We start from the raw sequence: 23,287 nt of genomic DNA, 5'->3' as shown, positions 1-23,287 counted from the left end.
GTTAAGTCTATTCTCCGGTGATGATTAACACTGGATTTTGATATAAGGTTTTGGGCAGAACCAGTCAGAGAAGGTGACGAGATGCACAGATCTGGCATGAGGAGCAAAATAGCCACAAAGAAGAGTTGAGTCATCAAGTAAAACCAAATTCTTGGCCATCAAAACGCGTCAAATGTCAGGCAATTAAAACAGCTGCAAAGTCTTTGGGGTTTCCAGGTTATGGAGATGGGTCAAGGTTGATGATCCGAACCAACGCAGAGCATTTTATGTGAGAACAAGCTGCGTACAAGAGCTCACGCTGACCGTTCAAACATGACACTTGTGACCGCCAAGGTATAACACAATCCAGGTGGAAAGGTGGAATCCCAATAAAGGCAAATCAAGGTGCAGGAATCTCAGGTTTTGGGCTCTCTGTGCCTACACTGTAGCCGTGCTGTGAGAAAAAACAACGTTTCATAGTATAAAAATGTACATGAAGTATAAGACCTCAGAACCATTTAACAGCAAAGTACATTTCAGTGCAATGTGGTAGTAAACACAACAAAATCAGGTGAAAGGAAGAGGAGAAGGGAAAATATAAAAGCAATTCATGATAACAAGTTTAGGAACAGGGAGAAATTACCTGATCCTACTACTGGAGTATCAAATCGCTGCTACAAGAGGCCCTCAGGAGGCGAGAGATGTAGCAAGTCCAGGAAAATGACTGCAAGATATTCGTTGCCGCTCCTCTGTCAAACAAACACATCGGACGAGTGCTCTGGTGTTCCCGCAAGATCATCCCATTCACTCTAACAGCCAAAGTAACTGCGTCCACTTTAGCTTTACAACAAAAATTAAACACTCGGTCGAGATGGACACCTTGAGAGCTATTCACAAAGGTATTTTACACCTGTGAGTACTCTATACATGCAAGGATACACCTAGAGTAACTTTGCCACTTTTAGCTATTTAGCAATACAAGCGCAAACATACTATAATATGTAGACATGCGCGTCTCTATGCCATTTAACTGAGGTGGGGCAAAAATTTACAAATGTAACTTACTATAGTCAAAAATTAAGCAATAGAAAGTGAAGCCCCACACATAGCCAACAAATGATAATGCAAAACCCTCCCTTAGAAAATACTGGAGACAGAGACTTAAACATAGAACCCAATAGGAAATTGAGATAAATTAAAATTATTTATATATTCAAAAACTGTTTACAAAATAAATAAAAAAATACTTCATGATAACATTTTAGACTTTTAATTTAAAAATCATCGTAACTATTAAGAACATAATTTCAAATAATTCCATTTATAACTTTTTGTAAGGCACAAAGAAATAAGGCTAATTCAAGCATTTCCATCCCTCGCAGTATGCGTTTCTCAGTACACGGTTTGTTGGACAATCAATGGATTGAGGTCTTTGTGGCCACGTCATGCGATATTGAAAGCTCCTCCCCAGAGTTGACACTGAGCCCCCTTTATTCTCCCACACTGACTCTCTCATGTACATGGGTTGCATTTATAACTAAAGTTTTTATCACATTTAGAGCACTGTTAATTTTCTTTCTAGCTGTGGGTTCTCTCATGTTGAATCAAACTGAATCTCAAGCAGACACCTCCCTGGCATTTAGACAATAACAAGGTTTTGTCTAGTGTGAGTTCTCTCATGTTGAGCAAGATTAGATTTGTGGCTGAAGCTTTTCTGGCATTCAGTGCACTGATAAGGTCTTTCGCCAGTGTGGATTCTCTGGTGTTGAATGAGCTGGATCTTACAAGCAAAGCTTTTTGGCACTCTCAGCACTGATAAGGTTTGTCCCCGTGTGTGTTTTCTTATGTTGAGCAAAACTACTTTTCCAGGCAAAGGTTTTCTGGCATTCGGTGCACTGATAAGGCCTTTCACCAGTGTGAGTTCTTATATGCTGAACAAAACTAGTTTTCCAGGCAAAGGTTTTCTGGCATTCAGTGCACTGATAAGGTTTGTCCCCAGTGTGTCTTTTCTTATGTTGAGTGAGTTGACCTTTCAGACTGAAGCTTTTCTGGCATTCAGTACACTGATAAGGTCTTTCACCAGTGTGAGCGCTCTCATGTGTAATGAAACTGGCCTTCCAAATAAAACCTTTAGGGCACTTTGAACACTGATAAGGTTTGAACCCAGTGTGTGTTAACTCATGCTTAGTAAGATAACTTTTCTGACTGAAGCTTTTCTGGCATTCAGTGCACTGATAAGGTTTTTTCCCAGGGTGGATTCCCTCATGTTTAATAAGACTGGCCTTCCAACTGAAACTTTTTGGACACTTTGAGCACTGGTAAGGTTTGTCCCTAGTGTGTGTTAGCTTATGTTCCAGGAGATCACCTTTCTGAATGAAGCTTTTCTGGCATTCAGTGCACTGATAAGGTTTTTCACCAGTGTGAGTTCTCTCATGAAGAGCTAGACTATATTTCATGCTGAAACCTTTCTGGCATTCAGTGCACTGATAAGGTTTTTGCCCAGTGTGGATTCTCTCATGTCGAATGAGATGGTCTTTACAACTGAAACGTTTTTTGCACTCTGAGCACTGATAAGTTTTGTAGCCAGTGTGTGTTATCTTATGTCGAGTGAGGTGACCTAACTGACTGAAGCGTTTCTGGCATTCAGAGCACTGATAAGGTTTTTGCCCAGTGTGAGTTCTCTCATGTTGAATGAGACAGGATTTCCGCCTGAAGCTTTTCTGGCACTCTGAACACTGATAAGGATTTAGCCCAGTATGGATTCTCTGATGAAAAATGAGACTGTCCTTATGAATGAATCTTTTTTGGCACTCTGAGCACTGGTAAGGTTTTTGTCCAGTGTGAGTTCTCTCATGTTGACTGAGATGACCTTTCTGACTGAAGCTTTTCTGACATTCAGTGCACTGATACGGTTTTACCCCAGTGTGTGTTTGCTCATGTCTAGTGAGATGATCTTTCTGACTGAAGCTTTTCTGGCATTCAGTGCACTGATACGGTTTTACCCCAGTGTGTGTTCTCTCATGTTGAGTGAGATGACCTTTCAGACTGAAGCTTTTCTGGCATTCAGTACACTGATACTTTTTGTGCCCAGTGTGGATTCTCACATGTTGAATGAGAGAGGATTTGTGAGTGAAGCTTTTCTGTAATTCTGGACACTGATAAGGTTTTTGTCCAGTGTGAGTTCTCTCGTGTTTAGTGGGGTGGGATTGATAACTAAATCTGTTCTCACATTCATTACTCTTATTCGAGTTATGTGAATCTTCATGTTGGGTTTGATCCTGGACACCGGCCATGTTAAGACTGTATCTGCTTCCAGAGTTTGTACTCGTTTATGTTACACTCAGCATTAACTTCTAAAAATACACTGCAGATGCTCTTATTAACATTTGTATTGAACTAATTATAGCTTTTATCTGGAGATGATTTTCCTACTTTTAAAGGCCGCCTGTCTAACCGGTTTTATAAACTTTCACTGAGGGGCCCCTTGTATTTAGTGAGATGGATTCAACTTCTCCAAGTTATGCCAGTCTTACAATAAGTAGATGCGGACTTTCGATTTACTCTTGAGTTCCATTCACATTTCAGAGGCTCTTCAATCTCAGTAACTGACTCGTCGTAAAGATTTATCGTAATTTTTCTTTAAATATTTTACAACTTTCACATTCAGCAGTTTCTTCCGCTCCAAATTCATCACCAGTCCTGGCACTTAGAATATGTTTCTCCTCTAGAGCTCGAGAATGATTTCACTTTCCTTGAAATAATCCTTTTTTGTTGTGTTTCATTAAATTAAAGCCTTCTTTTATCTGTTCTTGCTTCGGTCACCTGGAGAAATAGAGTCAGATATTGTAAATCAACACGAAGAACACATATTTATGACTTTGTACTTTACAGAAAGAAAGCATTTATAGAAGCAAGATAGGAAATCAGTTTGAGTTGCATTTCTGATAGTGGTGAAACAGCTCTGGGACACAGTGTAGAAAGGGAGCTTGAAACCACTGGAACTCCAGGTAGTGAAAGCAAAGCAAGTGAATATTTAAGAAAGAATCACAAGTTAGACATATATTCAGACACGGATTCTCACACGCAGTCAATATATTTGTAATACTTGTAATGAATTATCAGATGCTATTTATTCCACTGCACACTGGGAGTGCTCATTTATTATTTATTTCCAGTGATCTAGGAAAGGACATTTAATTGAACAGAGGAATTGGCCTGTTGTAATCACTGCTTCAAATGCCACCACAGACTGAGGCCGTGTCCAGTTGGCTCAGTGGAATTCACCATTTCAAATTGTGGGGATGATAAGGACTTACTTTGTGGCCTGGAACTCATCACACTCCTCCTACAGGGCCAGGCACTGCAACACCTGACAAAGGAAAAACATCACAACAGTAAAGGAAACCAAAAAGGGCAAGAAAAGAAAAAACACAAAACAAACAGAGGAATGAGAGAAAAAATAGACTATCTTCCACTCTCACCACAAGTACCCAGCATGACCCCTGAAGTGGCAGAGAAGCCAGTAAAGGGCGGGATGGGAGGACATAAAGAGGTGGAAGTCAGACCCAGAGAGAAAAGACACAGAAAGAAAAGAAAGAGGGAGGATAGTATCACATGGTGTAGAGGAGGAGAGAAATGCACCAATTGTAAAGGAACTGCTGGGCAAAACAGGAGGCAAGTACTCACAGTCCAGTGCATCTTGACCTGATACGGATCCTGCCCTGCACTAGGCGCCCAACATGTTCCATCAGGTTATTATCGGACGTCTGATAACAACAAGAAAAGTGTATGGAGGGAGCCAAATGCTGAAGTTGGAGAGACATAAACCGAGAACGAGAGAGGGAAAAGAGAAAGAAGAAACAGACAACAAGGAAACTTAGGGTGTTAGGAAACACTACCTGACAGTTATATGTTTCTTCCTCCAAGGGTGTCAGCCTTGTGAGAAGTTGGCCTGATATGCAGTGCTCACTATTCTAGTGATCACTATGTATCAGTCCAAACAACCCTTCTGGTGATTGGTTGTAAGTCAACCTTATAGACCAGCTATCCTAGTAGCGTGGATACGAGCAGTCTTCGGGCTAAACTCTAGAGGGCGTGTTAAGCCAGCTGTTATACATCACATATACCCCTTGAATACCAAGTGAAAGGACACCACACAAGTGTTATGAAAATAAACAGTGTATTTATTTAGATCACAACAGCCCTGTACTCTTTATGAGGACAGGGTACTAAGCACACAACAAAACTCTTACGAAAATACTTTAAGTTGCACAATTACACAAATGCCCGAGGGGCACGAAAAACCATATACTATGAAAGTGGAATGCGAAATTACTAGCAGGTAAGTACTGGACTAATAGTCTTTGGAATCGCTAGGACTACGTTACTGAACCTTCAGATTACTAGTAGGAGGCCTAGGGGACTCGGGTGCAGAGTGTGCACTCTCACGCGGGATGCGGGACAAAGTCTATGGGAGCTAGTAAGAGCAAAGTTAGTGTTCTCGGGCGAACCCGGCTAGGTAGGTCAAAAATGAAAGTGGATCTGGACCCTTGGATAGTGAGACTATGCTGGGGCACCGAAATGCCGAAGTTACCTAGCCCTGGGGCTGCGGCTGCATAGGTCTGTAAAGACGTCGGGAATCCTCGTTGGCGAACCAGGAGCCTGAAGAAAGAGTTGCTGGCAGGCGACCAGTGAAGATTGTTCGAAGTGATCCAAGCCTGGATCGATGATGGATGACACCTGAAAGCAGAGGGGACCAAGTTCTTAACCACTAGCCAGTGGTCAAATGGGCACCAGGATGGCACCGGATGGTAGTCACCTCGACCAGGTGAGTGGGCGACGCTGGGCTCTGCAGTCTCACGGACCAGGAGGCGTTGTCGGCGACCAGGATGGAGGTGCGAGCTGTCCCACGATGGTTGATGCTGTCGACGTCGCTGGACCCAGGATTGGGGCAACAAGTCTTGGCAAATTCAAGCCCACGCGTTGGACCTAAAATGGCGTCTGGAGTGGACCAGGAGGGTCCGGGGTGCTCCTCTTTTGGAAGGGAGCAAGGGCCAGTCTGGAGCAACCAGACTAGCAGTGGTGATGTCGTCGGGCGTCGTCGGGAAGGCCACAAGCCAGCGGGCTAGTAGCCAGACAACGCGGTGAGCAGCCAAACAGCAGAAGGGCCCCACGCAGATCTCGTGGATGCTGGGGGGCTGGACTTCGGTGCTGGAGCTGCTCAGGGTCGGGGCTTCTCGGACCCCAAAGCACTCACCAGAGGATCCCTCGGCGGTCGTGCTGGATAGAAGTCGCGCAGTTCTAATGATGGCCGGTCCCTCGAGGTCTCGTCGTACCTACGGTTCTCAGCTTAGCTGTAGAGGTAGGTAGAGGTCAGAGGTGCCAGGGAAGCCGGGTCTCGTCGAGCTGGGCAGTCGGATTCCGGAGGAAGGACGTGCAGCAAACCGCAGAGTTCTTAGATGGTGCCTGCGGATGCAGGGTGACTACTCCTTAGTCACAAGGGAGAATCTTGAGAAGAGTCGAGAGTTCCTTTCGTGGAAAGTAATTTCTTGATTCAAAGATGGTCTAATTTGGAAGGGTCCCCGCTCCTGCCTTTATCCTAAAGAAAGGGGTGGGTACGCGACTAGGTCCTGCCCTAGGGGTGGGACCAGGAAGGGGGGTGGTTACACCCCTCTCCCATGCCGGACATTCCCCAGGCCAGGGGCTGGTGTGCCCCTGGAACTGGTTCTAGCCGGCAGATGCGTAGTGAGCACCGGGGTGCCACTTGCAGTCAACTTCCTGTAAAGCCCTGCCTACCCAGGATACACAAAACCCTGTCTGGGATGGTGCTAGCACCGCCCCTGACAGGAAACCCTTTGTCCAAGCTCCCCTCGCTGGAAGGACTCCCAGCTGCAGGGGGTCAGACTCGTGTCTGTGGTGGCAGCATCCATTTTGTGATGCTGAGGCTTGAGTTAACTTTAACCGGGGTTCACAGTTACATACATGTCGTGTCCCTCTAGAAGGGTGGAATGCTAACCCCGTCGCCAGAATTGGCGAGGGGTTAGTATTCCAATTCGTATGACACCTTACTCGACATGTTTTGATAAAGCGATACCAAAGATAGCATTTAACCGCGAGGATTATAATGCACTTAAGAGTATATGGTATGCGTTATCATGGAACAGCTATTAGGACTTGGTTCCGCAAGCTGCAAACGGGCTCAGTTCATGCCAGAGCACCATCTCACACGATTCCAAGTACTCTGCCTTCAGGATTGTCAAGGCCTGCCATAGGAGTGACTGATAGGAATCTGTGTGTCCATTTTAGGGTTAGATATAGGTATACTATATCTCAAGCAAGGGGTGATTACACCACCTTGCCCCAGCTGTCGTGCAGCCAGTTGTGTCAGATTTAGATGGCCAGCCAGGGGTGGCATAATACATGCTTCAGCCCCTGGTAGGCCCTGGGTACACCTATGCCCTGAGTTACAGGGTCTGATAAGGTGGCCCAGTACCAATTGGATAATGCACCTAAGGTACACATGTCAATTTAGTGAGAGAACAGCAAGGCTGTGGGTCTGATTGGCAGGCCCACAGCCAGAGAAAGTCGTAAACCAGTGAAACAAAAGCAAAAAATCTGGGTGATCATAGGATTGCAGACCCTACTCTCCTACATGACCCCCCAAACTTTGGGACAATAAACTAACCTTGACCAGGTGAGTCTTCTTGCTCTAAGTGGAAATACCTGGAGAGCCCATCTGCATTGCCATGATCAGTGCCAGGTCTATGCTCCACTGTAAAATCCATCCCCTGTAGGGAAATGGACCACCTAAGCAGTTTGGGGTTTTCACCCTTCATCTGATTTAGCCACAAGAGGGGCTTATGGTCGGTCTGAATCTTGAAATGAGTGCCAAACAAGTATGGCCTCAGTTACTTCAGGGCCCAAACCACAGTTAAGGCCTCCCTCTCAATAGATGACCAATTTTTCTCTCTGGGGGTCAGCCTTCTGCTTATAAAAGCAATGGGCTGGTCATTACCATCAAAATTCAGTTGAGATAGAACAGCTCCCACACCCAACTCAGAAGCATCTGTTTGGACAATGAATGGTTTGGAGTAGTCTGGACTCTTGAGGATAGGTGCTGTGCACATGGCCTGCTTTAGGCCATTGAATGCTTTTTGACAGCCTGCTGTCCACTGAACTTTCTTTGGTATCTTTTTACTTGTCAGTTCATTAAGTGGAGTCACAATTGATCCATAATTTCTGACAAACTTTCTGTAGTAACCAGTCAGGCCCAAGAAAGCTCGAACCTGAGTCTGGGTGGTTGGAGGAGCCCAGTCCCTGATTGACTGTATTTTGCTCTCCAGTGGCTGAACTTGGCCTCCACCTACAAGGTGGCCCAAGTATACAACCTGTGTCTGCCCTATCTGGCACTTTGTGGCCTTGATAGTGAGACCTGCTGCTTGCAGTGCCTCTAACACTTTCCTCAGGTGGACCAGGTGATCCTCCCAGGTGGAGCTAAAGACAGCTATATCATCAAGATATGCTGCGCAGAAGTCATCCAGCCCAGTGAGAACATGATTCACCAGCCTTTGGAAGGTGGCAGGTGCATTTTTCAGACCAAAGGGCATTACCACAAATTGATAATGTCCACCAGGGGATGAAAATGCTGTCTTGGGCTTGGCATCCTCAGCTAACCTGATTTGCCAATACCTAGCTGTCAGGTCAAATGTACTTAAGTAGTTGGCAGAAGCCAATCTATCTATAAGTTCATCTGCCCTTGGTATTGGGTGGGCATCAGTCTTAGTGACTGCATTGAGACCTCTGTAGTCTACGCAAAACCTCATCTCTTTCTTACCACCCTGGGTGTGAGGCTTTGGCACTAGAACTACTGAACTAGCCCAAGGGCTATCTGAGGGTTCAATGACTCCCAACTCCAACATTTTCTGCACTTCTGTTTTGATGCAGTCTCTAACATGATCAGGCTGCCTGTAGATTTTACTCTTTACTGGAAAGCTGTCACCAGTGTCAACCTCATGGGTACACCAATTGGTTTGACTGGGGGTTAGAGAGAACATTTGCCTGAAGGATTGAAGAACTTGTTTGCAATTCTTGTTGTTGTTCAGAGAGGCTGCCACAAAAGACAACACCATCTACTGATCCATCATCAGGATTCTGAGTGAGCAGGTCTGGGAGAGGGTCACTCTCTTCCTCCTGTCCCTCATCTATGGCCATGAGCAAGCTCATGTCCTTCCTGTTGACATATGATTTGAGCCTGTTCACATGGAGCACCCTGTGGGGGCTCCTGGGAGTTCCAAGGTCCACCACGTAGGTGACCTCTCCCTTTTGCTCAAGAATTGTGTGGGGCCCAGACCATTTGTCTTTTAGTGCTGCTGGGGCCACTGGCTCCAACCCAACACCTTCTGTCCAGGCTGATACACAGTCAGGACAGCCTTTTGGTCATGCCAAGCTTTTTGGAGTTCTTGGCTGGCCTTAAGGTTTTCAGATGCCTTTTCCATATACTCAGCCATCCTGGAGCGGAGACCAAGTACATAGTCCACTATGCTGGTTGCAGGCTTTTTGAGAGGTCTCTCCCATCCTTCCTTCACCAAACACAGTGGTCCTCTTACAGGATGTCCATACAAAAGTTCAAAAGGGCTGTAGCCAACCCCCTTTTGTGGGACTTCTCTATAAGCAAATAAAAGGCAGGGTATCAGGACATCCCATCTACGCCTGAACTTTTCAGGTAGTCCATGAATCATCCCTTTTAGGGTCCTGTTGAACCTTTCAACAAGCCCATTGCATTGTGGATGATAGGGTGTAGTGAACTTGTAGTTGACACCACATTCCTTCCACATAGCAGTTAAGTAGCTTGACATGAAGTTTGCACCTCTGTCAGAGACAACCTCCTTAGGGAAGCCCACTCTGGAGAACACTCCAACTAGGGCTCTTGCCACAACAGGTGCTGTAGTGGTCCTAAGGGGAATAGCTTCAGGATACCTGGTGGCATGGTCCACCACCACCAGTATAAACTTGTGCCCTGATGCTGTCTGGGGTTCCATTGGACCAACAATGTCAATCTCCACTCTTTCAAAGGGCCCCCCACCACAGGCATTGGTATAAGGGGGGCCTTTGTAGTGCCACCTGACTTACCACTGGCTTGGCAAGTGACACAGGAGCGACAAAACTACTTGGTATATTCATTCATGTGAGGCCAGTGAAAGTGTGAGACAATTCTGTCCCAAGTCTTGTTCTGGCCTAAGTGACCTGCAAGGGGAATCTCATGGGCCACGGTGAGAAGGAAACCTCTCAGAGACAAGGGGATGACCAGCCTCCTGGTTGCACCAGGCTTGGGGTCTCTTGACTCAGAGTATAGGAGTCCATCTTCCCAGTATACATTGTGGGCACCTGTGGCGTTCCCTGCAGCCTCAGCAGCAGCCTGTTGTCTGAGGGGTTCAAGAGAAGGGCAGGCTAACTGTTCCTTCCCCAGGTCTGCTCTGGAGGGTCCCCCTGAGGCCAGAAATTCAACTTGATCAAGTTCAAATTCTTTAGGCTCAGTTTCCCTCAGTTCCTGTAGGTCAGCCTCCTCTGAGACTTGATCCTCAACCTGGGGCATGGGGGAAGGCAATGCCTTAACCCTACTGCTCTTCTTCTTGGATGGTGTCTGGTCCATTGTTCCAGGATCCAGCACCTGTTCAGTGGGGCATCTTCTGGCCTGTGACCTAGTCACAGCAAGGACATGTGCTGGCAAGCCTAACATCTCCATGTGAGTCCTCTGCTCCACTTCTGACCATTGTGATGACTCCAAATCATTGCCCAACAAACAATCCACTGGGAGGTCTGAACTAACTACAACCTTCTTTTGGCCATTTACCCCTCCCAAGGAGAAAGCAACAATCGCCATACTATGACTGGTAGTGACGTTGCTGGCATTGGTCACCAGGAAATCTGTACCTGGCATGATCTGTCCAGGGTCCACAAAGTTAGGTGTCACCATGGTGACACTGGCACAAGTGTCCCTATAGGCCTGAGCCATTTTGCCATTTATCAAAGGTGTCTGTCTGTATTTGCCTAAAGTATTGGGACTGACATCAGGGGATATATCCACATCCCCTGTACAGACAAGGACAGCCTGAGTGAGTGTGCCAACTAAGTTGTCATACCCCTTGTTGGACTTGGCCCGCAGGGCAGGTTCACCCCTAGACTTTTTGCCTTATTTGTGACCCTGTGCTAGTGATTTGTGGGTCTCTGCGCACTTTTCCCTGAGTCCCAGAGTGAAAGTGCGTGCGTGTAGTATGGCTGGCCTGCCCTCCCATAGGAATGCATGGGGAATGTGTGTGTCCCTAGTAGTTCCTGATGCGTGGGGAGTGCAGGCTCGAGTTTGGTATGCCTAAACTCGTGAGGGTGAATGCTGCAAGATGGTGTCTGCGGCATGTATGTGTCTAGTTGGGAAGTGCTACTTCTGGACATTGAGATATGTGTGCAGTGAGGGTGCTGGAGCGTGATTGGCTGGAGCTGGCTGGCATGCCAGGCTCCAGGAAGTCTGGATGGGTCTGCCCGGTGGTGAGTGGGAGATTAGCATGAGTGATGTGTGGGAGGAGTGTACCTGTGTCCTGGATGGGCTGGGTTTTCCCCACACAATGCTGGCTCCGCCCCCCTGTGGTGTGTCTAATGACCCTAGCCTCCCCAGTGAAAGGAATGGGTGGTTGGGCCATCAAGAGTGCTCCAGAACCAGCTGCGACTGGTTTTCCCCCCACCCTGCACATTGTAACAAAGGATTTGTTGGTATAAGAAGGGGCTGTGTCCCCACTGAAAATGTTCTACTTTTGAATCCTGCCAGAGGGGGCTTGTGCCGCTGCTGGGGCCAGAAGGACCGCCACTTGGGGAGTCTCCCTGCCTGGAGACCCAGTGTGCTGGCTCTGGCCCAGCCTTGCCCCCCCTGCCTGCCTCCAGCCCTGCTGGAGCTCTGCCCTGTCCTCCAGTGCTGGGGAGCACTGAGGACTTCTTGCCTGGCGCTTGGAAACGCTGGATTTTACCCCCAGCGCCTGGGAGCGCTTTGTATTGCCTTTTTGGCGCTTGAGAGCGCTCTGTGGTGACCCAGCGCTTAGTAGCGCTTTATTTGCCACCTTAGCGCTGGGAGCGCTTTACTGGCTTTTATAGCGCTTGGGAGCGCTTTGTTCGTGAAGGCCGATGCCCACCCGGCATTGCCCAGGTCCGTGATTTATTGGATTCACGAGGGAGCCCACTCCTCGGATCCTGGGAAGCCGCCTGCCTGCCTAAAACGGGCCGCCGCGCTGCCCGCGACGACCCGGAAGTGCTCCGGCCGGCCGGCCAATCAGAGTGCGGCCCCGGAAAGGCCGACCGGAAGTCCCGCCTCCCTCGCCGAGCCGAGAGAGAGAGCCTGCCGAGGCTCCCCGAGAAGGAAGGAGAGCCCCGGGACCAGCGGGAGAGACCCGCCGCCGCGGAAGACCAGCCGGTGAGTGCAGGTGCCTGCAGAGGAGGGGGGGAGCGTCGGGACACATTGCCGGTGTCCGCCCCGCCCCCTCTCTGTAGCGCGACCTCGCGCCCGCGTGTTGGAGCCCAGAGAGGCTCGGAGGCATTTCGTGTAGAGCCCAGAGAGGCTCGGAAAGGCGGCATTTGGTTGTTGGAGCCCGAGAGGCTCATTGGGGGCAATTATTTCGCGAGCCCTGAGAGGCTCTGAGCGCCCCACCTTCCCTTCGAGTCCCCAGAGGGGGGACTCCCCAAAGAGAAGCGCCGCACCTTTGGCAAGAGCCTGAGAGAGGCTCAGAGCGACCTAAGAGTTCCTGGGTCCCCAGAGAGAGGGACCCCCCAGCCCAGCGAGGCTGCACCTGTTCGCTGCTGGAGCCCTGAGAGGCTCAGCAGCCCCCTTACTGATGAGAGAGCCTAAGAGAGGCTCACCAGTGCCACAAGTGGTGGTTCTTTGAGCCCAGAGAGGCTCCCACTTTGTGCTAACTTTCCCTGCTCCAGTTGTCCAGCACTTAGTGGACAACTGCCACGTTTAGGCCCTGACATTGGGACACCGGGACAGTCACAGGTGGTGACTTGTGAGTATGGGGTAATGGTTATTGATTCTGCACCTCTGAATGTATTGCTTATGCGTCATGTGCCTTTACACCTCTGAATGTTGATACATCATGTGTTTTATCCTTGCACCCCTATAGGTATTATGACATGTAGGTGGTTGTTTTCTCCCTAGTACAGGTGGTGCTAGAGAGGTCCTGTTGCCAGTGATTACTGGTTGTAGGCTCTACTGTTATATTTTTGTGCTACAGTAATTATCTCTAAAAGTGCTGATACCCTTGACAGTGGTCCAAGTGGCCCTGTCCTGTACAAATATCCCTTGTAAATTCCGCCCATGCCGGTTGGCACCGTGTAATAAGATGTGTGTTTTATCGGATGTATATTTTTATAATACAAAGGCTATTTTTACATAACCTTGTGTGGAGTGTTTCTTTGTGGTGGGCCTTGATTGTTGTTGCTGGGGTGCGTGCGCAAATACTTAACTTACATCGCCTCCAAGTTTAGCCTTGACTGCTCGCGCCACGTTACCTAGAGGGCGAGTAGGGGTTGCCTTGGTGTGTGACTCCCTTGCCCTGACACTTAGAACTGGCGATCCCTGACTGACCTCGACTCGAGTCTTGGCCGGCCAGGGTCCCGGGTCTAACATTGGCGGCAAGCGGTGAGGATGAGAATTTGTGTTTGCGTTGTACCACAGTAGCAACTGGCCACTACAAAGCTCTGCATTTTAGATGACCACATTTTTGGGGATTATTGTGTTTTGGTGAAGTTCCATTATTGCTTCTCCTGAAGAGTGTCATTTGATAATTGTGTTCAGTACATTTGTCCCCCGCCCTGCTTCCAGAGTTTGGTACCTGTGTCACATGTGGTCAGGTTGAGAAGTCAGGGGTGGTAGAAACTGCCTTACCGATCCGAGGGGAGGGTGTGTGTGGATGAATGGTGTGTTTTCCTGGACGCATGAGTGAGTTCTTTTCTAAGGAGAGTGGAAGTTTTGGAATTGTGTACTTTTACTTCAGATTGCTAGTTCCCTTGTGTTGCACGTGTCTGTGAGCATCCTGTCAAGATGGAATCTCTGTTTAACCTGTGTGGCCTGTCTAAGTACAGTGTGCATGAGTTGGTACGGTTATGTAAGGAGAGAGACATCCCAGTGAGTGAGTCAGACACCCAGTCCAAGCTTAGGGATAACATGATCCTGTGGCAGAAGAGTGACTGGGAGCGTGAGCACAGTGAGAGGGAGAGGGCCCGGACCGCACACCATGAGGGTGGTGGGTCTGAGGGGAACCCTGTAGAGTCTGTTGTGGAGAGTGAGTTTGACAGTGGATGGGCGCCAGCAGAGAGCGAGTACCCCCTAGATAGGGAGTCCCTTGCTGGGTCCCGTGTCAGATGTAGCACCCCATCCCTTTCCCTGTCCCCAGAGGAGTGGATGGATAGGAGAGAAGAGAGGGAGCACCAGCTGGCCATGGAGAAGCTCAGGTTAGAGTATGCCTGGAAGATGGCGCAGCTGGGTGTGAATGAGCGGATTGCAGAGGCTGAGAGGGCCTGGGCCAGGGAGAAGATAGCCCTAGAGAGTAGGTTATCCCCTGCCCGCAGTCCGAATTTTCTGGATCCCCCAGGGAGGGTGGAGTCCAGTGGTGGCAGCTTTTTAAGTGTTGGTATTGACAGTCCCACTCCCAGTTCCCAGAGTATGGTTCCTGTTTCTCCAGAGGAGGAGTTAAGGTTGAAATTCAGGGGCAGTAGGAGGCTGCCTCACCAGTCTTGGGTAGACTTTGAGGAGGGCTGTTGTGAAGCCCTGTGCGATTGGGTACAGGAGCCCACGAAATGTGATTGGGACATATTGTTCGATGTGTTTCTCAGAGAGCAGATGCTCAGTTGTTGTCCCCCAGGGTTGCGACAACACCTGATGGGGTGTGGATTGTCTGAACCATGGGAGCTTGCACTGGAAGCAGACCGCTGGGAGAGGGCCAGAGGTGCTGTACAGTCATTAGAGAGTGAGTCCAACAGCAGTGGTACAGGGAGCTTCCAGCCCAGCGTGGTGGAAGAGGCTCAGTGTAGCCCAGCTAGGTCCCAGTATAGTGAGAAGGGTGAAGGGGCTGACTGCCTGGCTCAGTGGAGCAGGAGTCAGGGGGTGGCTGAGAGCACCCCGAGGCCCGAAGCCCTGTCTCAGAACTTGGGTGGTTTCTTGAGGGAACACCAGGTTGGGAACCTAGGCTGTCCTGTGAGTACACTTGAGGAAGATCTCCTAGTGTCTAGGGAACCTGGAGTGTCTGTAACCAGAACTCCAGGGGTTCCAGTGTCCGGCAGTGTCGCTCCAGTTGGGAGGGCACAGAAGTCCTGGAGTGCCAGGCAATTATTCCACCAAAGGTTTTAGACCGGAGGTTGGGAGGCCAGGGGCAGGTTCGGCCTGACCTGAAGGGTAGGACGACTGTAAGCAGTGTCCTGACCGGTTCTTCCAGAGGAACTTCTCCAGTTGGGAGAGGGCAGACCTCTGGAAGGGGGTGCAGAGGGTGGGAAAGCCCACCTCTGACCCCGGTGCAACCTGAGGGGTTAAACCCTGGGTTGGAATGGCGTCCTGGGTGTCCCCCTCGCAGGAGGAGGAGGAACCCCGGAAGAAGAGGTAAGGGGAGGAAAGCCTTCTCTGAGACTCCTGGTCCGCCTGAGGTTGTAGACCAAAGGCTGGTGAACCAGTGGCAGTCTAGTCCTGTCTTGCAGACAGGGAGAGTGGAGAATGGACACTATGTGCCAGGGGTTACTACCCCCCGCTCTGCGAATTGGCAAGGACCGGTGGCACCTGGGTGGCCCAGGGCCGGGTCCTGGCCGCGGACAACTGAGGAGTACCAGTGGGGTAGCCCAGTTGGTCCTTACAGGAGCTTTAGAAGGAACCCTAGGGGTTCACCGTGGCATAGAACAGGAGAGTGTCCCGGCCGTGGCGGGCCTGCGTCCGTGTTCTATCGCCCCAAGCAGGGAAGTCCATCACGGTGGTGATTGTTCTCCCCTGCGTTTTGGCTGGAAGGGGGTTGTGTTGGACTTGGCCCGCAGGGCAGGTTCACCCCTAGACTTTTTGCCTTATTTGTGACCCTGTGCTAGTGATTTGTGGGTCTCTGCGCACTTTTCCCTGAGTCCCAGAGTGAAAGTGCGTGCGTGTAGTATGGCTGGCCTGCCCTCCCATAGGAATGCATGGGGAATGTGTGTGTCCCTAGTAGTTCCTGATGCGTGGGGAGTGCAGGCTCGAGTTTGGTATGCCTAAACTCGTGAGGGTGAATGCTGCAAGATGGTGTCTGCGGCATGTATGTGTCTAGTTGGGAAGTGCTACTTCTGGACATTGAGATATGTGTGCAGTGAGGGTGCTGGAGCGTGATTGGCTGGAGCTGGCTGGCATGCCAGGCTCCAGGAAGTCTGGATGGGTCTGCCCGGTGGTGAGTGGGAGATTAGCATGAGTGATGTGTGGGAGGAGTGTACCTGTGTCCTGGATGGGCTGGGTTTTCCCCACACAATGCTGGCTCCGCCCCCCTGTGGTGTGTCTAATGACCCTAGCCTCCCCAGTGAAAGGAATGGGTGGTTGGGCCATCAAGAGTGCTCCAGAACCAGCTGCGACTGGTTTTCCCCCCACCCTGCACATTGTAACAAAGGATTTGTTGGTATAAGAAGGGGCTGTGTCCCCACTGAAAATGTTCTACTTTTGAATCCTGCCAGAGGGGGCTTGTGCCGCTGCTGGGGCCAGAAGGACCGCCACTTGGGGAGTCTCCCTGCCTGGAGACCCAGTGTGCTGGCTCTGGCCCAGCCTTGCCCCCCCTGCCTGCCTCCAGCCCTGCTGGAGCTCTGCCCTGTCCTCCAGTGCTGGGGAGCACTGAGGACTTCTTGCCTGGCGCTTGGAAACGCTGGATTTTACCCCCAGCGCCTGGGAGCGCTTTGTATTGCCTTTTTGGCGCTTGAGAGCGCTCTGTGGTGACCCAGCGCTTAGTAGCGCTTTATTTGCCACCTTAGCGCTGGGAGCGCTTTACTGGCTTTTATAGCGCTTGGGAGCGCTTTGTTCGTGAAGGCCGATGCCCACCCGGCATTGCCCAGGTCCGTGATTTATTGGATTCACGAGGGAGCCCACTCCTCGGATCCTGGGAAGCCGCCTGCCTGCCTAAAACGGGCCGCCGCGCTGCCCGCGACGACCCGGAAGTGCTCCGGCCGGCCGGCCAATCAGAGTGCGGCCCCGGAAAGGCCGACCGGAAGTCCCGCCTCCCTTGCCGAGCCGAGAGAGAGAGCCTGCCGAGGCTCCCCGAGAAGGAAGGAGAGCCCCGGGACCAGCGGGAGAGACCCGCCGCCGCGGAAGACCAGCCGGTGAGTGCAGGTGCCTGCAGAGGAGGGGGGGAGCGTCGGGACACATTGCCGGTGTCCGCCCCGCCCCCTCTCTGTAGCGCGACCTCGCGCCCGCGTGTTGGAGCCCAGAGAGGCTCGGAGGCATTTCGTGTAGAGCCCAGAGAGGCTCGGAAAGGCGGCATTTGGTTGTTGGAGCCCGAGAGGCTCATTGGGGGCAATTATTTCGCGAGCCCTGAGAGGCTCTGAGCGCCCCACCTTCCCTTCGAGTCCCCAGAGGGGGGACTCCCCAAAGAGAAGCGCCGCACCTTTGGCAAGAGCCTGAGAGAGGCTCAGAGCGACCTAAGAGTTCCTGGGTCCCCAGAGAGAGGGACCCCCCAGCCCAGCGAGGCTGCACCTGTTCGCTGCTGGAGCCCTGAGAGGCTCAGCAGCCCCCTTACTGATGAGAGAGCCTAAGAGAGGCTCACCAGTGCCACAAGTGGTGGTTCTTTGAGCCCAGAGAGGCTCCCACTTTGTGCTAACTTTCCCTGCTCCAGTTGTCCAGCACTTAGTGGACAACTGCCACGTTTAGGCCCTGACATTGGGACACCGGGACAGTCACAGGTGGTGACTTGTGAGTATGGGGTAATGGTTATTGATTCTGCACCTCTGAATGTATTGCTTATGCGTCATGTGCCTTTACACCTCTGAATGTTGATACATCATGTGTTTTATCCTTGCACCCCTATAGGTATTATGACATGTAGGTGGTTGTTTTCTCCCTAGTACAGGTGGTGCTAGAGAGGTCCTGTTGCCAGTGATTACTGGTTGTATGCTCTACTGTTATATTTTTGTGCTACAGTAATTATCTCTAAAAGTGCTGATACCCTTGACAGTGGTCCAAGTGGCCCTGTCCTGTACAAATATCCCTTGTAAATTCCGCCCATGCCGGTTGGCACCGTGTAATAAGATGTGTGTTTTATCGGATGTATATTTTTATAATACAAAGGCTATTTTTACATAACCTTGTGTGGAGTGTTTCTTTGTGGTGGGCCTTGATTGTTGTTGCTGGGGTGCGTGCGCAAATACTTAACTTACATCGCCTCCAAGTTTAGCCTTGACTGCTCGCGCCACGTTACCTAGAGGGCGAGTAGGGGTTGCCTTGGTGTGTGACTCCCTTGCCCTGACACTTAGAACTGGCGATCCCTGACTGACCTCGACTCGAGTCTTGGCCGGCCAGGGTCCCGGGTCTAACACCCCTCAGAACCCAAGGTTAACCCAACTAATCCCTTGGGAGGTGCACTACCACTGCTGGCTGTACTAGGGGGTGCAGTTGCCTTAGGGGCTGCAGTGGCAGGAGTTTGCCCTCCTTTCTTGGTGCACTCACTAAACCAGTGAGTTTTACTTTTACAGTATTGGCACCACCTTTTTGACTGGCCTTCTTGAGTCTTCTTCTTCTGGGAAGCCTGACCCCCACCCTCTTTGGATTGTTGGGGACCTGTTGAAGACTTCTGGTCATTTTGTTCACCTTTAGTATCTTTACCCTTCTGGTCTGCTTTCTTCTGACCACCCTGGTTCTGGCCCTGGTTCTGCTTAACCCTTGTTCTGACCCATCTGTCTGCCTTCTTTCCCAATTCTTGGGGAGAGGTCAGATCTGAGTCAACAAGGTGCTGATGCAACAACTGGTTCTGACAATTGTTAAAATCTGTTCCCTCATGATCAGATTGTACAATCCTGTATAATCAGTAACCTTACTGCCCAGCAACCAGTCCTCCAAAGCCTTAGTGGCACAATCTACAAAGTCAGACCAATCCTGAGACTGAGTTTTCTGGGTATCCCTGAACAGCAACCTGTACTGCTCAGTGGTTAGGCCAAACCCATCTATCAGTGTATTTTTCAGGACTTGGTAATCATTAGCATCCTCAGCTCTAGTAGTGAGGAGCTTGTCTCTACCTTTACCTTCAAAGGAGAGCCACAAGATTAGCTGCCCACTGACTCTGGGGGACACACTGTACAGTGCAAGCCCTCTCCAAAGCAGTTATCCATTTGTGGATATCATCCCCTTGTTTAAAGGGGGGCACTATCTTACTCAGGTGTCTAGTATCTAAACTCCTGTTTTCCCTTGGGGGAATGCTGCCACCAGTGGAATCTAGTCCACTTACCTTTTGCTCTCTAGCAAAGGCAAGCCTCTCTTTGGCCAGGGCAAGTTCTTCCTTTTCAATCCTCAGAGTGGCTTCCCTCATCTTAGCTTCATGCTCCCTTCTCTTAGGGGATGACATCCCTCTACGAGAAGAGGTCTGAGAGCCATTGGTTCCAATGGATCTGTGAGAGCCTCTAGATATAGACCTAACTCGTCCATTCCCAATGTTAAGTCTGCCTGAGAGTGGCCCTGGGAGTCCCCCAAATCCATTCTCATGCCTACTTAAGTTGGTCCTAGTGAGTCTACTGACTTCTACCTGACCTTTGTCTGCCTCTTCCCCTGACAACTCATCCTCATCCTCATCCTCAGCATCATCTGCCTCCTGGAGGGGGTGATCATGGTTATCAAAGGGACCCTGTAAGGGGGGCATATTCCCTTCTGGATGAGAAGGATCTGTGTTAGCAGCCCTCCTAGCATCATAAGTCTCTAAGAGACCAATCAGAAAAGGAATGGTAGGGTTTGAACCCTGTTTTAGTTTCCTGGAGGTACACACTTGCCTCATCTCCTGGAAACTAAGAGCAGCATATCTGGAAGGGACCTGTGGAGGGTCCACAACCACGAGAGGGGTCTCTGAAGACTCTCCGAGGTTAGACATGCTTCTAGTGTGGTGTAAGTGATGCACCTACCTACACTATTTGTTTGCCTACTGATCCCTTGCTAAGAGTTGTAGTCAAGGTGTGCTAAGCCTTGTTAAACTACAACAGCTGGTTCAGTAGAACTCAGAGTATTCTAAGCTAAGTTATATGTACCTTACCTTATGTGATCTTTCACAAAGATATTCTTAGGATACGTGTGGTAAAACAACAGCAAGCTCAAATCCCAACCGCTGCTCACCAATGTGAGAAGTTGGCCTGATATGCAGTGCTCACTATTCTAGTGATCACTATGTATCAGTCCAAACAACCCTTCTGGTGATTGGTTGTAAGTCAACCTTATAGACCAGCTATCCTAGTAGCGTGGATACGAGCAGTCTTCGGGCTAAACTCTAGAGGGCGTGTTAAGCCAGCTGTTATACCATCACATATACCCCTTGAAAACCAAGTGAAAGGACACCACACAAGTGTTATGAAAATAAACAGTGTATTTATTTAGATCACAACAGCCCTGTACTCTTTATGAGGACAGGGTACTAAGCACACAACAAAACTCTTACGAAAATACTTTAAGTTGCACAATTACACAAATGCCCGAGGGGCATGAAAAACCATATACTATGAAAGTGGAATGCGAAATTACTAGCAGGTAAGTACTGGACTAATAGTCTTTGGAATCGCTAGGACTACGATACTGAACCTTCAGATTACTAGTAGGAGGCCTAGGGGACTCGGGTGCAGAGTGTGCACTCTCACGCGGGATGCGGGACAAAGTCTATGGGAGCTAGTAAAAGCAAAGTTAGTGTTCTCGGGCGAACCCGGCTAGGTAGGTCAAAAACGAAAGTGGATCTGGACCCTTGGATAGTGAGACTATGCTGGGGCACCGAAATGCCGAAGTTACCTAGCCCAGGGGCTGCGGCTGCATAGGTCTGTAAAGACGTCGGGAATCCTCGTTGGCGAACCAGGAACCTGAAGAAAGAGTTGCTGGCAGGCGACCAGTGAAGATTGTTCGAAGTGATCCAAGCCTGGATCGAAGATGGATGACACCTGAAAGCATAGGGGACCAAGTTCTTAACCACTAGCCAGTGGTCAAATGGGCACCAGGATGGCACCGGATGGTAGTCACCTCGACCAGGTGAGTGGGCGACGCTGGGCTCTGCAGTCTCATGGACCAGGAGGCGTTGTCGGCGACCGGGATGGAGGTGCGAGCTGTCCCACGATGGTTGATGCTGTCGACGTCGCTGGACCCAGGATTGGGGCAACAAGTCTTGGCAAATTCAAGCCCACGCGGTGGACCTAAAATGGCGTCTGGAGGGGACCAGGAGGGTCCGGGGGGCTCCTCTTTTGGAAGGGAGCAAGGGCCAGTCTGGAGCAACCAGCGGGCTAGTAGCCAGACAAAGCGGTGAGCAGCCACAAAGCAGAAGGGCCCCACGCAGATCTCGTGGATGCTGGGGGGCTGGACTTCGGTGCTGGAGCTGCTCAGGGTCGGGGCTTCTTGGACCCCAAAGCACTCACCAGAGGATCCCTCTGCGGTCGTGCTGGATAGAAGTCGTGCAGTTCTGATGATGGCCGGTCCCTCGAGGTCTCGTCGCACCTACGGTTCTCAGCTTAGCTGTAGAGGTAGGTAGAGGTCAGAGGTGCCAGGGAAGCCGGGTCTCGTCGAGCTGGGCAGTCGGATTCCGGAGGAAGGACGTGCAGCAAACCGCAGAGTTCTTAGATGGTGCCTGCGGATGCAGGGTGACTACTCCTTAGTTACAAGGGAGAATCTTGAGAAGAGTCGAGAGTTCCTTTCGTGGAAAGTAGTTTCTTGATTCAAAGATGATCTAATTTGGAAGGGTCCCCGCTCCTGCCTTTATCCTAAAGAAAGGGGTGGGTACGCGACTAGGTCCTGCCCTAGGGGTGGGACCAGGAAGGGGGGTGGTTACACCCCTCTCCCATGCCGGACTTTCCCCAGGCCAGGGGCTGGTGTGCCCCTGGAACTGGTTCTAGCCGGCAGATGCGTAGTGAGCACCGGGGTGCCACTTGCAGTCACCTTCCTGTAAAGCCCTGCCTACCCAGGATACACAAAACCCTGTCTGGGATGGTCTAGCACCGCCCCTGACAGGAAACCCTTTCACCAAGCTCCCCTCGCTGGAAGGACTCCCAGTTGCAGGGGGTCAGACTCGTGTCTGTGGTGGCAGCATCCATTTTGTGATGCTGAAGCTTGGGTTAACTTTAACCGGGGTTCACAGTTACATATATGTCGTGTCCCTCTAGAAGGGTGGAATGCTAACCACGTCGCCAGAATTGGTGAGGGGTTAGTATTCCAATTCGTATGACACCTTACTCGACATGTTTTGATAAAGCGATACCAAAGATAGCATTTAACAGCGAGGATTATAATGCACTTAAGAGTATATGGTATGCGTTATCATGGAACAGCTATTAGGACTTGGTTCCGCAAGCTGCAAACGGGCTCAGCTCATGCCAGAGCACCATCTCACACGATTCCAAGCACTCTGCCTTCAGGATTGTCAAGGCCTGCCATAGGAGTGACTGATAGGAATCTGTGTGTCCATTTTAGGGTTAGATATAGGTATACTATATCTAAAGCAAAGGGTGATTACACCACCTTGCCCCAGCTGTCGTGCAGCCAGTTGTGTCAGATTTAGATGGCCAGCCAGGGGTGGCATAATACATGCTTCAGCCCCTGGTAGGCCCTGGGTACACCTATGCCCTGAGTTACAGGGTCTGATAAGGTGGCCCAGTACCAATTGGATAATGCACCTAAGGTACACATGTCAATTTAGTGAGAGAACAGCAAGGCTGTGGGTCTGATTGGCAGGCCCACAGCCAGAGAAAGTCGTAAACCAGTGAAACAAAAGCAAAAAATCTGGGTGATCATAGGATTGCAGACCCTACTCTCCTACAAGCCTCTCCTCACAGCATTGCCTGATCATTCCAGATTACCGTGATAGGAAGTAAAGAGAAGGATTTACAACAGACGACATTCGCACTTTATCCCATCTTCTAAATTACCGTCCTGAACTAACAAACCAAAATGAACTGTTGTTCTATGAACACTATTGTGAAGCAACTATGGTTATAAATATACAGACCATGGTCTAGGATCCCACTGCTGGGAAAGGTCTCGGTGCATGTGGAGCGCACCCACACTCTCAGAGAGCAGACCCCAACAACACAGTCCCTTCTTCATAACTCCCATCTGTCCATTTACAGT

The 23,287-nt window shown here is 50.2% G+C and overlaps 1 pseudogene across 1 annotated transcript in view; it reads right to left on the bottom strand.

Moving 5' to 3' along the window:
- Positions 1-1,645: 1,645 nt before the first annotated feature.
- The window catches only part of LOC147736740 (uncharacterized), an 87,367-nt pseudogene continuing 65,725 nt past the window's right edge, over positions 1,646-23,287 (bottom strand). The window contains exons 3-4 of the transcript XR_015307575.1: positions 4,296-4,348; positions 1,646-3,801 (exon numbers count right to left, since the gene is read on the bottom strand). The product of XR_015307575.1 is annotated as an uncharacterized LOC147736740 (transcript). The remainder of the gene's footprint in view (positions 3,802-4,295; positions 4,349-23,287) is intronic.

This window comes from Lissotriton vulgaris, chromosome 1_2 (assembly GCF_964263255.1).
Source record: "Lissotriton vulgaris chromosome 1_2, aLisVul1.2, whole genome shotgun sequence".
Taxonomy (NCBI): Eukaryota; Metazoa; Chordata; class Amphibia; order Caudata; family Salamandridae; genus Lissotriton; species Lissotriton vulgaris.
The sequence above is the reverse complement of the archived record's forward strand: the minus strand, read 5'-3'. Positions and strand labels throughout refer to the sequence as shown.